The sequence below is a fragment of the Talpa occidentalis genome, unplaced genomic scaffold (assembly GCF_014898055.3).
Source record: "Talpa occidentalis isolate TD23 unplaced genomic scaffold, MPIMG_talOcc4v2.1 talOcc4.10, whole genome shotgun sequence".
NCBI lineage: Eukaryota > Metazoa > Chordata > Mammalia > Eulipotyphla > Talpidae > Talpa > Talpa occidentalis.
This window is the reverse complement of record NW_023600993.1, coordinates 41,482,562-41,497,074: the sequence shown is the minus strand read 5'-3', so window position 1 is coordinate 41,497,074 and position 14,513 is coordinate 41,482,562. Positions and strand designations below refer to the sequence as shown.

Below are 14,513 nucleotides of genomic sequence, written 5' to 3'. Positions count from 1 at the left end.
TGCAGATGTGGCATCTCCTATGGTCCCTAGTAGTCACTGTGCTCAGAGTGCCTTCTGTATCAGTTATTCATTGTCATGGAATAAACCGTCCCAAAACGCAGGGGCTTAAAACAACAAACAATTCATGGTTTCAGTCGGTCAAAAATTTGGAAGCCAATTACTAGGCAGCAGATCTTGCAGTCTAGATGCTGGTCACCTGAAGGCTTGGCTAGGGCTGGAGAAACCACTTCCAATCCCATTCATGTGACTTTAAGCAGGAAGCAGTGGTTCCTTACCACACCAGGCTCTCCTCATGACAACATGGCAGCTGGCGTACTCCGAGCTAGTCGTGTAAAAGACAGCAAGATAGAATACATAATGTCTTTTACAACCCAGCCTTGAAAGTGACATACCTGTATTTTCTTGGTCTCACGGATATTACAGCGTGGGAAGGCACCACACAAGGGCATGATTACCAGTAGGGAGGTGGGGTTCTTAGGGGTTATCTTGCTCTAATAACACCCTTCCAAAAGCTCTGAGGGCAAATTACCCTTATGGTCCCATGGTATAGATGAGATAAGGCAAAGAGAGGTGAAGTCATTGATCAAGGCCACACAGCTAAGTGTGGGAAGAGAGACACAAACACAACTCCGCCTGGCTCCCCAAAGTTTTCTCCTCCTTCTCCATGCTCTGATGGTCCAGCACCAGCCTTCTCACCTTCAACATGTGCAAACGTGAACCCTCTAGCCTCACCACCCCCAAAAACCCAAGTCCCCAGCCCAGCACCACAAATGATGCCACCATCCTCCCATCTGTCCAAACCAGAAGCTTTGAGTCATGCCTACTCCTCCCGCCCCCTCACTTCCCAGTGCCAGATAACCCAGTCCTGCCAAGTCTTCCTTCTCAGTGCAGTCTGGATCCATTTCCTTCTCTCTCTCTCTTCATCCTTGCCACTGTCACGCTGGGCCAAGCCACCAACTAGTCATTCTGGGATCTGCAGTAGCCCCCACCCTGGTCCTCCACCCCACTCTACAAATCCATTGTCCTGTCTCTAGAATGAGTGATCTCTAAGTGTGCAAAGCTGGTTGTATCACCCTGCTTGCTTTAAAATCCTTCAATGGCTCCTATTACCTTCAAGATTGGGTCCAAATTCTGTGTGCCTGCCTTGTCCAGCCTCTTTTCTCTCTCTCTCTGTCTCTCTTTCTCTGCCCCACCAACCATTCTTTGGTTTCTGGGACCCGCTGCACATTTTTTCACATCTGCTTTGCTGATCCCTTCACCTTGAACACTCGTCTCGAGCCCCTCACATGTCTGTCTCCTCATCCTTCAGCATTTTGTGACCATCTCAAAGAAGACTTCCCTAACCTCCCGGGCACTTAAAACTTCTCCAGTGCCTGTCCTTCTCTCTCCCCACCACCCTGCTTCTCAACTGGACTATGAACCTCTCTCGAGCAGAAGCTGTGTCTGTCCAGCTCACAATAGCACCCCAGAACTTCACAATGTGCCAGGAACTTAGCACATACTCAACAACTATGAAACTTCGGTGCATTCTCTCTACTCTCTCTCTTCCCCATTGCGTTCCATACTCCCACCACTGGACAGTGCTCCTTAAATGAATCCTGGGATCTCTCACCTCCAAGTAACTTTGCAACATGCTATTCCCTCTGTAGGATGCCCTTCCTGCCTTCAGCAAATTACTGGTTATTCATCAGGAACCAAGGTTGCCAGATTCAGCAAATGAAAATACAGTTTTCTCAGTTAAATTTGAATTTTAGATAAATAATACATTTTTAGTATGTCCCAAATATTGCATTAAATATAAGCACACCCTATATTTTATCTGGCAGCTCTAATAGGAATAAGCAGCACTTCCCCTCCCCCCTTTCTTCTGGACGATCCCCCTGGCCTCCAACCTTACCCACCTACGTCTGTTCACCCCCTATCCCTGGGTTCACAAACTGCCCCCCTGCTCGGCTGCCCCCAGTGAATATAAATGCTCCCTCTGTTTTGAATTTGTCCATTACCAACCAGAACTGACAGAGAGAACTGTGTCTCAGTCTTTGCTCAGAGGGTTTCATTTCACCTAGGACAACTCCGGCCACAGGAAATAGTAAAGTTCACTGAGTGGAGAAATGAAAGGGAGCTGAAGAGGAAAGGTAAACAAGATGGGAAAAGGAACCAGCAGATGAAACTCAGCCCCCAAAGTAGGATGAATCTCTGGAATGATAACCAGCAATGGGGAGTTCCCCTTCCTGGCTTACCTCCACCCCCTGCCTCTGTCACTTAGAGGCCCCCCTCTCACACTTCACTCTCCAGTCTCGGGAGCCCCAGGATTGGTAGGGCAGTAATGCAGAGTCTGTGTCCCCTAAGGAGTTTTCTACATCAACCTCCTAGGCATTAAAATGGAAATCCTTGTGGGGATCTTTTCAATCAGCAACAGTTTGAAAGGGGATAGTAAGGATCTCCTGGGAAGGGAAGTGACACAAAGATTGGGAGGGGCATGGGGGGCAGTAAAAGGGGGTATCTGCTCTACAGCAGAGAGCTATCTAATCCAAGCAGGTCACCTCAAGACTGAACTGATTGGCTGATTCCCTTCCGCAACCCCTCCCAAGCAGGGGGTGTCACTAGGAATCCCGGAAGGTAAGTGACCCTAAAGCAGCTCACTGCATGAATTATCTGGACCCAAGACTCTGCTGAGCTCCTTCTCATTACTCCTCATGGAGCATTTTGAACAGCCAAGAACAGGTCAGTGGAGGAACCCATTCCACTTTGCTTCTGTTGGTGACAGATCCTTTGTCTCTTTGGGTGTCTTTTTCTCTTCCTCTCAGACCCCACTGGTCTTTGTACCACTGGTTTTGCCAGCTGAGCTGCTCATGAGGCCTTCCTTAACATTTTACTCATTGGCTGCCCACACTGGGAAATACATTTCCAAACAGATTTCCCCCCCCCCTCAGTCCCTGAACCCCAGTACCAGTCCCTCTGTGCACGTGCCCCAGCCACTGGGCCACCCCCACACAACTGACCCTTGCAGCCAGCAGTTTCCAATGCCCCCCCCCCCTTCCAGCCATGGAGACGCTTTGGTAAGTTTGACAAAAGCATTTTTTTCTTTTTATATGGTTTCTAATTACCTATTATTTGCAATGTTCTCTTTAATCAGCTTCCAGAACCCTGCTGGGAGCTGCAGAACCAGGGGGAGGAATCTGGTTCTCACCAGGACTGAGCGCTTGGCTCTGTGGCTGTCCTTGGATGTCACCATTCTCTTCACCACCATGACTCTGTAATTACAGAGTGTGCATCTTATGTCAGTCCAGAAATCAGAAACTCTGCCTTCTGTCTTTAGTCCCAATGTGTCTTGGTGCGCCACATCTGAGAAGTTCATGAGTCTTGAGAGTTCTTATATGTCAAATGGCACTAAAGCTGCCTGACCAGCTGTCATGCAGGAGGCAAAACGACTCTGGACTCTGAATTCTCATCCACCCTACCAGCTCAGTGTCCCAGATGCTTCTCAATTTTAGGCCTTGGTTGTCCACATGCCCCTTTCTAATTCAAACCACTTCCTTTGTGTGTGTCTGCTTGTTCACTCACAAAATATAGCTCCTGCCTCGGCTGTCTGATCCCTCCAAAGCTGGATCTCTCCTGGCTCTATGATCTCTCTTTCCTAACAGAGTTAAGGTCTCTGCACACATCTTCCTGCCTGTTTCCCACCAAGTTCCCTCCCCACAACCCAAGGAGGGGGCACCCATGCACCACCACCCAAATGCCTTGATTTGTCAAGGAGTTCTGTGAGACTCTGCATCGCCTTTACAGAGTGCCTATGTTTTTCACAGGTGCAAGGTACATCACTGTCATAGTATAGGATCTGTTAATGTGCCAGGAACATCTGAAATAAAAGATGTGATTAAAAGGCAGGAATGCTATTTTAAACCTATTAAAATGTCCCTTGAGTTTCATGATGATGGTTGAGGTTCAACACCTCAACGGCTAACAGTGGATTCATTGTCATCTCAGCAAAAAGGGAGCGCATCATGTAGAGAAGTAACTATAGTAACCGTGTGAAGAACCATGTTTTGGGATTCAGAATTCTGTTACACGTGTCATTTATTTCCTGTCACTGACGTCAAGAACTAGACTAGCAGAGCACATAGGGTGGGACCCCAGCTTGCTCTCTGGCTCTGTCCCTCACCAGCAGCTGGGGCTGGGAGCCCCTCAGCAATCCCACAGAATCAGTTTCCTCAACTGTAAAATGGATTAAAACAACACTTTTTGCAGGGTTGTTGCAACAATGAAATGAGACAATTAAAATATGAAAAAGTCTGATAATGCTGAGCCTGGCATGAAGTCAGCACACAATAAATTGCTAGCTCTTATTATAATAACTAATTGCTATACTGCTGATTTGAAAAGATAAATATAGAATCGAAACTCTGGCAGGCAGCGGGAGAACTGGGCTGAAGAGGGGGACTTTTTGAGACTGATTTGATTGTTCTGCCAAGGCCTCTTAAAACATCCATCTATTTTGGTTGCAAGTTGAAGATCGTCCACCTGGATAATTGCTATGAATAATTAAGGAACAATGGCTTCCGCTGACATTCTTGTAGCACTTGTGTGATTAGCTAAATAAATCTTTTTTATAACCCTTTCTGTTTGAAGACACACAAAACTTAAACTCTAAACATTGTGAAACTAAGTTGGCAGGGTGAAGTAATTATATAAAATCATAAGCAGGAAACTAATAACTTTTTATTATGTGAGAAGAAATGACGTCCCCCATCTTGGCTGAATATCTTGGTACATTTTGCTACTGGGTAATAACGTTCATATAGAAATGTGCACAGGGCATCAATGAAGGGCTTAATGAATTTTCACAAAGTGAACATACCCTTGTAACTAATACCCAGCTCAAGAAACAGTGCAACCCAGTTGCCAGAAGCCCCCTCACACCCCCGCCTAGCTGACCATTTTTCTTCTCCTCCTCCTTCATCTTCCACTTTGAGACATAATTTACACACCATAAAAATATTCATTTTAAATATATAGTTTATAACTTCATTCTAAATGTATACCATCACTACCATCCAGTTTTAGAATATTTCCAAAACTTCCTTGGTGCCTGTTCCAGGTCAATCTCCAACCCCAAACAGTCACTGAAATGCTTTGTGTCTCTAGAGTTTTGTCTTTACTCACATGTTCAGATAAGAGGAAGCACCCACTGAACCTCTCTGGTAGCACAAAGGGTTAAGATGTAACCTATGAAGCTATATGCTGCCACTGAAGCATGAGTTTGATTCCTGGCCAGGGAGCTACCCATGTGGTGCAGCAGACCTCTCCTGTCTCACCCGCTGCTCCCCTCAGCAGTGTGTTTCAGTTGATCTGCCTGTTCTGCTCCCCACTCTGTCTCTGGTGAATCCTCTCACCCCCTGCATCTCTGGCCTGTACCCCAGTTCTTGTATGCATAAATAAATAAATCTTTAAAAAAAGAGGACGTACACAATAGTACCCATGTAACAGTAGTCTTTTCTGACTGGGTTTTTTTTTTTAATTATAAAATACAGCCAAATTTGTGTTTTCCAATTGTGGCACATGAAATAACATTAGAGGGCACATAGATCACGATATGCTATTTTAATTGGGTATTTTTTTCTAAGATACATGAAAAAAACAAGCACATCAAGCCCCGGATGTCACCAACACTATTTCTTAGGTCTATAATAGTTTTCAAAACTAATCAATATAAGGAAACACAAAAATTGTCAGGGATATATGCAAATGAGTGATGCCAGTGAAACAGTGACTTAGATTAAGAAAGAAATAATTTATGTGAGCCCTGAATTCCCTGCATATACATCAATATGGAGCCTTTGAAAAATAATATTCAGAATTTTAAGGCCATTCAGGTGTTTTTGTTGACTAACTCAACACTTTTTTACTGAGTGTCTTCTACACATTAGATGCTAGATAAATGTTCATTTAGAGATTCTAGTCAAATTGCTTTTTAAATCTACATCATCAATATTTTTTAAGGGGCTTTGTTGACTTCCACTAAGTCAGGAAATGTCTATGGAAACTCAGGAGCATGAAGAGGGGCTGTGCTCGTCCCCACAATGAGGGAGATGCAAGAGATAGAGAGTTAATGATGAGGTTGATGAGAAAGGATACTAATGAGATGGGAAATAACATTAAAAGGGGAACAAACAGTCCCCCAGGAAACAGTGACACATAGGAGTGTGTGTTTAGACTCTTGAATAAAGCAGCTGCCAAAAGGTTCTGGGCTGACAAAAAATAAGCAGAATTTAGGGAAGGGAAAGAAGATATGTTTGGATAATGAGGGATTTTGCTCAAGGGAGGGTAGACTTTAAATAAGCTGAGAAGAGGGAAGGATGGTTCTAGTAGAAGCGGAATTAAAAACAGCATATTCCAGGGTCAATAAGCAGACCCTGCTGGCTAGTCTAGCATTGAGTAAAGAGTCGGTGACAGGACTAGAGGACTGATCCAAATGTGGACCACTCACAACTGCGAGCTAGACACCATGAGTAACAATCAGAGATGTAGTCAGAAGGTTTAGCTGCCTCAATACATTGTGGATGGCTCACTGAAGGGAAGGAGGGATGGCTAGCTGGATGGATGGCTAAAAAGAGAATGAACAGATGAACAGATGGTGGGTAGATGCATGGATGGACAGTTGAATGGATGATGGAAAACAAGGAAGGGAGGTTGCTCAGATGGCTGGCTGGCTGGCTGGATAGATGGATGGATGGATGGATGGATGGATGAATCCCTCATTGACCCTTGTGGTGTAAGATCTGAAATTAAAGTTTAATTTTATGTGCTGCTTTGATACCTAGTGGAATTGGGAGGGACTTGGATAGCCTAACCATAAAGCACCCTCCTGAGTCTTTTCTCATGGATCAGGCCAAATACTTTTCTCATCACCAGCACCAAGCACAGTTCCTTCTTATCTCTAAGAAGTGGGCTTCAGTTCCTGCCAGCCCCTGGAATTGTCTCAACAAGCCAGCGCTGTCCTCCTGAAGGAATTAAGGAGTACACTACCCTCTCAATACCACAAACACTCTGTTCCCAAGTGCAACCCCTCATGTGGACCCATCTCCACCATGCTGTGAGACAGGTGATTGGTGAAGCACTGTCGATTTCCCCTGCCCAGTGCGTCACGTGTTCAGTTATCCCATACCCTAGCACGGCATCCCTCCCTCACTAAACAGGTGAAGAGGAGGTGATCAAAACAATCCTCCCCATTTTCCTTTGCTAATGGAACCTGGATTTCATTCCAGGAACAATCTTTCCCCACATGACTTAGGAAATGAGCTCTTCCCCCCCAGCTCACAGATAAATCCTAATTGGGTTAATTCCATCTTAGTGGTCCCATCAGACGCTAGTGTGTGACCAAGTGAAATGTGAAGATACAGCTGATAGGAGATTTCTGGGAAAGACTGCCTGGCTGCTAAGAAAAGGACACTGGAATAAAAGACCCCTGTTTTACCTCTGGCTATTACATGATGCCTTTACCTATTGCTCCAATTAACCTGTGGCCTTGGTGTAGTCTACCCTAGAGGAGGCAGGAGTTGCAATGGAAAGCCTGGGTCCACTGAGCCACTGAATCAATCCTCACACCTTTCCATTACATATTTGCTTATTATTTAACCCATTCCGAGTCAGCATTTCTCTTCCTTGCAGCCAAAAACACCCTTCTAACGCACTGTCTATCAGCTACATTGGTAAACAGTCCATCCAAAGGGATGGCAGCCTTTACTTGAAGGCTTTTCAGAAGGACCTAATGTTTAAAGTTCAAATAGTAGAACACGCTGAGGAACTTGGTTGAATGAACAAAGGAATGAGATGCTGAGTGCTTCCTATGTGCTTTCGCTACATCCTGAAGTAGGTTTTATTATATTGCTCCCCTTTTATGGGCATTTTAAGGAGGCTCAGAAAGGTGTGTAACCAGCCCAGCTCACACAAACGGCAAGTGTCCGAGCTGGGATTTAAAAGCCAGGTCTGTCTGTCTTGCCAAACCCTGCAGGGCATCCCATCCCAAGTGAGTCTGGTGGGGAGCTGGGCAGCCAAAGCTAAGTAAAAGTTGAAGGAGTCTTGCGGGCAATTTTTTTTAAAGCAGAACTACAAGGATTTTCCTTATTTCTTTTAGGAAGACAGTGCCACCAGCAACTTCTCATTTTTTCTGCCACATCTGAAACAGTCACTAAACTGTTTGAAAATGCAAAATTACTTGTGAAACATGCAGTCAGAAAGTATTTGTTGACCTGTGACGTGGGCCCTGCAGTTGGAGTAACTGCTGGGTACTGGTTTAGAGTCCCATGGATAGAGGGTCATAGAATAGATTGCATAAAAATTACATTTTTTAAGTGGCACACCAGGTTTATGGATCTGGCTTTTTTTTTTTTAGCAGTTGATCTCTGCTTACAAGTAAGGACTGGGACTTTAGTGTCAGGAAGGAAGGGATTCAAATCCCAGCTCCTGCACTTTTTGCTAGGTGACCTTGGGCAGATTGTTTACCTCACTGGGCCTCAATTTTCTGATCTATAAATTGGAAATAATAATAGTCCTTAGCTTAAAAGGGAATTATGTTGATGGATTCAGAGAGTGCCAGGTCTGAACCTGGCACTACGCAATAGATATTATTGCGCATACGCAATAGATATTAGAGAATATTACATTTTGTCATATTATCATTTCTTTTGATAAAGTACATGCCTATAATCTCCCACATAGAAACACAGCTAGAGAAAAAGAGAGTTGGCTGCCAGCCTGGATTATGCTGGCAGGTATTAATCCACACTGTTGGTTCTTATATTTTCCTTTCTCCCCCTCCTCCCATTTAGGAAGGGAATTGACGCTGAGAATACTGTCTGAAGTCTGGAAGACTGTAGAAGGAAAGTGGTATGATCAGCCATGAGAACAGGCTCAGAAAGATTCCTGGGGCTCCAGGAGGGCAAGAAAGCAACAGAGACTCCTGGAGCCAAGGGGGCCCCATGGGCAGAGCCAACTGATCCCTGCAACAATTATGTGGACTGATGACCCGGAACTCAAACCATCCCACTCCCTTGCCTTGGCCTTGACACTTGGTATATGTGTGTTGCTAAGGAGCAGGGAGTATAAGCCCAGGAAAGGGGTCTTATGCCAGCTAAACAGGGCAGAGGTCTGTACTCAGGGGATTCTAGGAAAGAAGGCTTTATTTTTGTTCACCTGAGTTAGAAACTGAGATCCATGCCAGCTATGGCAAGATAAATTCAGTGTTATTTTGTTTCAAGGAAATTGGGGTGAGTATAAAAGTCCAATGATGCACACCTGAAACTTATACAATGTGATGCTGCGAAGCTACTTCAAATAAAAAAAAAAAAGCACAGATTTCAGGAGGGAGTAGGGAAGAAAGGCAGGTTGTAGTCTTCACCAAGGGCCATCGCCTGGAGGAGATCATGCTGGTGCAAATGTCCATGAATGTTTGGTCTGGGCTCAGGCATCGTAAAGGAAGCTAATGAAGAAGGGAAGGAACAAATAAGCACACCTGGCAGAAAACAGCCACTAGTCACACCTTTCACACACAGTTCTTATGAAATCCTGAGATTTGGGTTCATGGTTAAGGTTTTGCAATTAAAATTACAAAAAAAAAAAAATTGCTGTTGCAACACCTTTTCCGGCTAAATTGGTGAAGACATAAGGTGTGTGAATTTGTGAATTGAATTTGACACCACAACTTTCTGTGCAAACATCTGACTCACTCTGCCCCTGCTGGAGGGAAGAAGCCAGCAGAGTTTCACTATTAGCCCCCAAGTCCTGCTGGGAATGTCAGTTCTTTCCCAGAAGCAAATTGATCTACCAAGTCTCTTTAAATCAGTGCTGACAGGCTAACCCCATGTTTTTGAAGTCTCAGGCCACAGAAGAGGCTGTCTGCTCTAGGGGCGCACCAAAAGGGGGAGAGCACGTCTTACGCAAATGAACCAGAGACCAGATTTCAGTATTTTCATCACCTTAACATTTACATTCTGAGAGCTTGGGGAAATAGATCTTTGAGACACAGAACATTAACCTTTGCTCTGTCAAAGTCTTGGCTACCTTCAAGTGCTGAACAAAAAATGGCATTCCTTATCTCCATGCAAGCCTCTCATGGACTGGAAAGGTCAAAACATGGGAGGAGCTCTGACAGCAGCGAATGTCAGGAAATCTTCGAGCTTACAGAGATTGTGATGGTCATCTAAATCCAGTCTGGCAGTTCATGCTTGAGTAATAAACTCAGGCTGAGGAGCAGTTAGGGAACTTTTGCAGCCACACAGCTGGATGAGCTAAGAGCAGTGACTGCAGCCCATGTTACCTGCCTCTGTCTATTCTTTACTATATAACTCTGTTGGTTACATGTAAAGACCTTTGTGCTATGTGAGTGCCAAATTCCACTATGGAAGTCAAAGAGGCCCTAAATCTATACCCTACGCCCATCCTGGTAGCCAGAGGCTGGTGTGTGTGTGTCCGCGCGCGCGCCTGTGTATGTGTGTGTGTGTGTGTGTATCTAGGGTCAACCAACAGAATACTCCCATCCAGCCCTACTATAATGGCCAAACTGCTCATGGAAGCCATGTTGGTTCTGCCCTGGGAATAGACCACTGAGATAAGAGAAACATGTCCCAGTAATAAATTTACCTAGTGACCAATTTCAACCGATTAAATAATTTTCATAATTATTTGCAAAAAATTCAGACTTCTTTTGAGTAGTCTTGCATTCACTTAGCACCATTCTCTCTCTAAAAATATGTGTGTGTGTGTTACCTTGTTGGCATTTTTAAGGATTAAAAAACATAATTTTTTTTCTAAGAGGATTTCCCATACTAAATTTTGTATTTCTGATGAAGGACTTATGAAATATGTCACCTTTATAGACAATGAAATTGTTCTTTATTGTGTGGTATATTGTTCTTCATTGTGTGGTATATTGATAATATATGAACCTTCAAACACAGTGTAAGGGGCTTTTTTTTGCAAGTTTGTATGAAGATTATTCAAAGTTGTAGATTTATGACAAGAGACTCTTACTGAATTTGTTATTCAAGATATTAAATCCAGAAGTTAATCCTAGGATTTAAGCACAAAATGAGTGTCCTTGGTCAGCAAATGATCTCACCTTAGCAACGGAATGACCAGGACAGGTACCAACAATTAATGGCGATTAATGTCTGACTACAATGGACATGAATATACTAATCCAAACGTATTGTCTTGGGTCCCCATTTCACTGACGTCCATAAACAATTATTGCATTTGACTATAAAAATAAAACAAAAAACATCTTTTGAAGGCTAACTATATGGTAAAATCTGGGCCTACCACTGCACACATGTTTTCTCTTCATTACCCTCCTGAGGGAAGGGTCTCCTCTTTCTTCACACTGTATCCTGAGTTGGTCCATAGTAGACCATCTGCAGAATAACCATATTCTGGCTCTCTTGGCTGGTACTATTATTTTCTATGGTCTCAAGTGTACAGATGAGGACATTTAGGCTTGGGAGTTGTTACTTGCCCAAGGACACCAGGCCAGCCAGCATGAAACCCGGAGTCTGCACTCCTAAGACAAGTGAGTGTGACTGCACCCCTGTAGTTTAACTGAAGCTTGGAGGGTTGGTGGGGGTAGGGAAATTTTAATGTTATTTAGTGCTGGGGCTGGGTGTGTGGGTACAGAGGGGGATGGTTCTGAAATTAGTCTGACATAGTCAATTAGATCTCTAGAGATTTTTGGAGGTAGAACTTTGCAGAATGAGTCCAAGCTTTATGGGGAGCCCTGGGACAGAATCCAACCAGAGGTCACAGGTCAGGGATAGACCCTAGTGACCTGCACGATGTGTTAAAAGTAGCTTTCCAACAAAAGGTTAGCTTGATGGTGAGGAAAGAAACATTCTGAAAATCCACAAGGATAAATATGGGATCCTGTGGGCCAGCAAAGAGCTTAGTCTTGACCTTACTTTGTTTCCTCATTGAACATATATTAACTTTATTTTCTCTAGAAAATAAAAATGTCTTAGAGCCTCAAGTGCCTTTGGCCTAGTGCCATTATACTAACAGTAGTCAATAACATTTTGTATAAAAAGAAAACTGTGCTTGGAAATGTAAAGTGGTACAGCACTCTGGAATAATTTGGCAGTTTCTTAGAAAAACTAAGCATACACTTATCCTACAACCTAGCAATTGCAGCCCTGGGCATTTATCCCAGAGAAATGAAAACTTATGTTCATATAAAAACCTATGTGTGACTGTTCATAGCAGCTTTATTTGTAATAGTCCTAAACTGGGAACAACCAAAATGTCCTATAATAGGTGAATGATTAAACAAACTGTGGGGCATCCATTCCATGGGATTCTATTCAACAATAAGAAGGAACACACTACTGATATAGACAAAACCTTGGATGGCTGTCAAGGGCATTATGCTAAGTGGAAAAAAACCAATCTCACGCTGTATGATTCCATTTATAAAATATTCTCAAAATGACAAAATTAGAGAGACAGAGAACTGATTCGTGGTTGCCAGGCGCAGGGACTGGGGTGGGGGAAGGTGGGTGTGACTATGGCAGGGCAGTGTGGGGGAGATCTCTGTGGTGATGGAATAGTTTTGTATCTTGATTGTGGTGATGGTTACTCAAGTCTACTCAGGTGATACAATAGCAAACATGCATTGTACAAATGTCCTGTCCTGGTTTTGATGTTGTACTATAGTTTCCTGAGCTGTAACCATTGGGGGAAACTAGAGGAAGGACACAAGGACCTCGCTGTGTACTTCTACAACTTCCAATAAATATATAGTTATTTCAAAACAAAGTTTTTTAAAAAACAAAGTAGTGGTGGAAAGTATCACTGACTTTTCAAACTTCCCTTCAAAACCATTCCGAAGAAGTTCCAGAAAAGTAGAAAGATGGTTATCCCTCTCTTATCCAGAAAACTTCTTTATTCATTTTATAGTTTCATAATATTCAATTTGTGGCTGTACCATGTCCATATGTGTATATATATATTTTTTATCTACACCCTTACCCATGAATATCTAATTATTTCCTTTTTCTATTATAGTTACAATATTTTTATAAAGTTACTATGAATCATCTTTTACAGAAATCTTTTCACCCATTGCTTTTGTGATTATGTTTACAGAACAAATTCCTTGAAGTAGTAAAACTGGCTTTCTCAACAACTATGCCATATTTCCATTTTTATGGTATATTTTAAGCAACATATACATTTTTTTCAAAGAGCCTCATCTCTGGAAATAGATATTTATATATGCACAAGGCAAAAAATTTAGCCTACTTCAAATGACAGCATATGTCAACTATAATATAATAATGTCTGTATTTGATTAGTCATTTATTTATTGGTGTTGATTTAAATTTCTTTGTTACATATTCATTAATATAATTAAGTTCCCTTTTACAGGATACAGAGAAGATTTGATGAACTCTTGTCTCCCTAAATATAACAATTACACATAAAAGAAGATTGGTACTATTAGTTGAGACGTAGTCCATGCCCACTGTTACAAATGGGTTCTAATGTATTAAAGAAAATGACTTTCCATTAGTCAAAAAGGACTACTTAACCTCATCAAGTAATCAGCAACAAAACATCAAAATGCATGGAATCTTATGAAGAGTCTTGTGCCCCAAATGGGGCATTTTATCCATCCTCTAAAGGCTCACAGTACAGCACGTGGGTGAAGAAGCTTTCTGGGCAACCTTTCCCTCTTTCAGCCTTCGATGCTGCTAAGCCAAATTGTGGGCTCAGAGTCTGAGTTTTGCAACCCACAAGAAATGTGGTTAAGGCCAGAGAACAGATGTATTTATACTTTTGGAGGCCCCACTTTTCATGAGTCACGTGGCGGCAGCCCTGGCACTGTGGTTTCTGCACCTTCTGCCATTAGCAGTTGTCAATTAAGTGGAGAGGGTGCCCTCTATGGGTAAGTCTTGGGAACAAAACAGTCACCTGGGAAAGTGGGAATTCACCTGGATGGCCCAGTCCTGAACAGCTCTGCTTCAAAAGCTTTTCAAAAACTAAATTCCACTAATGTGGTACCAGAAATAGCCTAAGGTGCCAATGTGAGATCATGAGGGAGACTGAGACTGAAAGGAGACTCACTTTCTGTCTCTCAAATTTATTCCAAAAAAATTTCAAACATACAGACAAGTTAAAAGAATAATGCCATGAATTCCCATCTACTCACCACCTACATGCCACACTGTTACTATTTGCCATATTTGATTTATGTCTGTATTAAGTTTCTTGACCTATTTGATAAGAGACCCACATTTCAGTAATGTCTTTATATCCTTTGAATTTTTTACTGTGAGTACAATCTATCCAAATAAATTAATTTATCAATAATAATAACCACCTCTGAGAGGAGTTGTGAGGGTAGATTAAGTTAAATGAGAACATATGTGTAAAACACTTGGCACAATGCCAAGCACAGAGTACCAGCTCCATAAACATTGACTATAGTCATTTCAGATTGCCTTTCATTTGCTTTTAGGTCC

General features: G+C 42.8%; 1 protein-coding gene across 5 annotated transcripts in view; it reads right to left on the bottom strand.

Annotated features, from left to right (window-relative positions):
• Nucleotides 1-14,513, bottom strand: part of KCTD6 (potassium channel tetramerization domain containing 6) — a 134,127-nt gene that overhangs the window by 112,804 nt on the left and 6,810 nt on the right. The gene's annotated exons all lie outside the window — the stretch shown is intronic.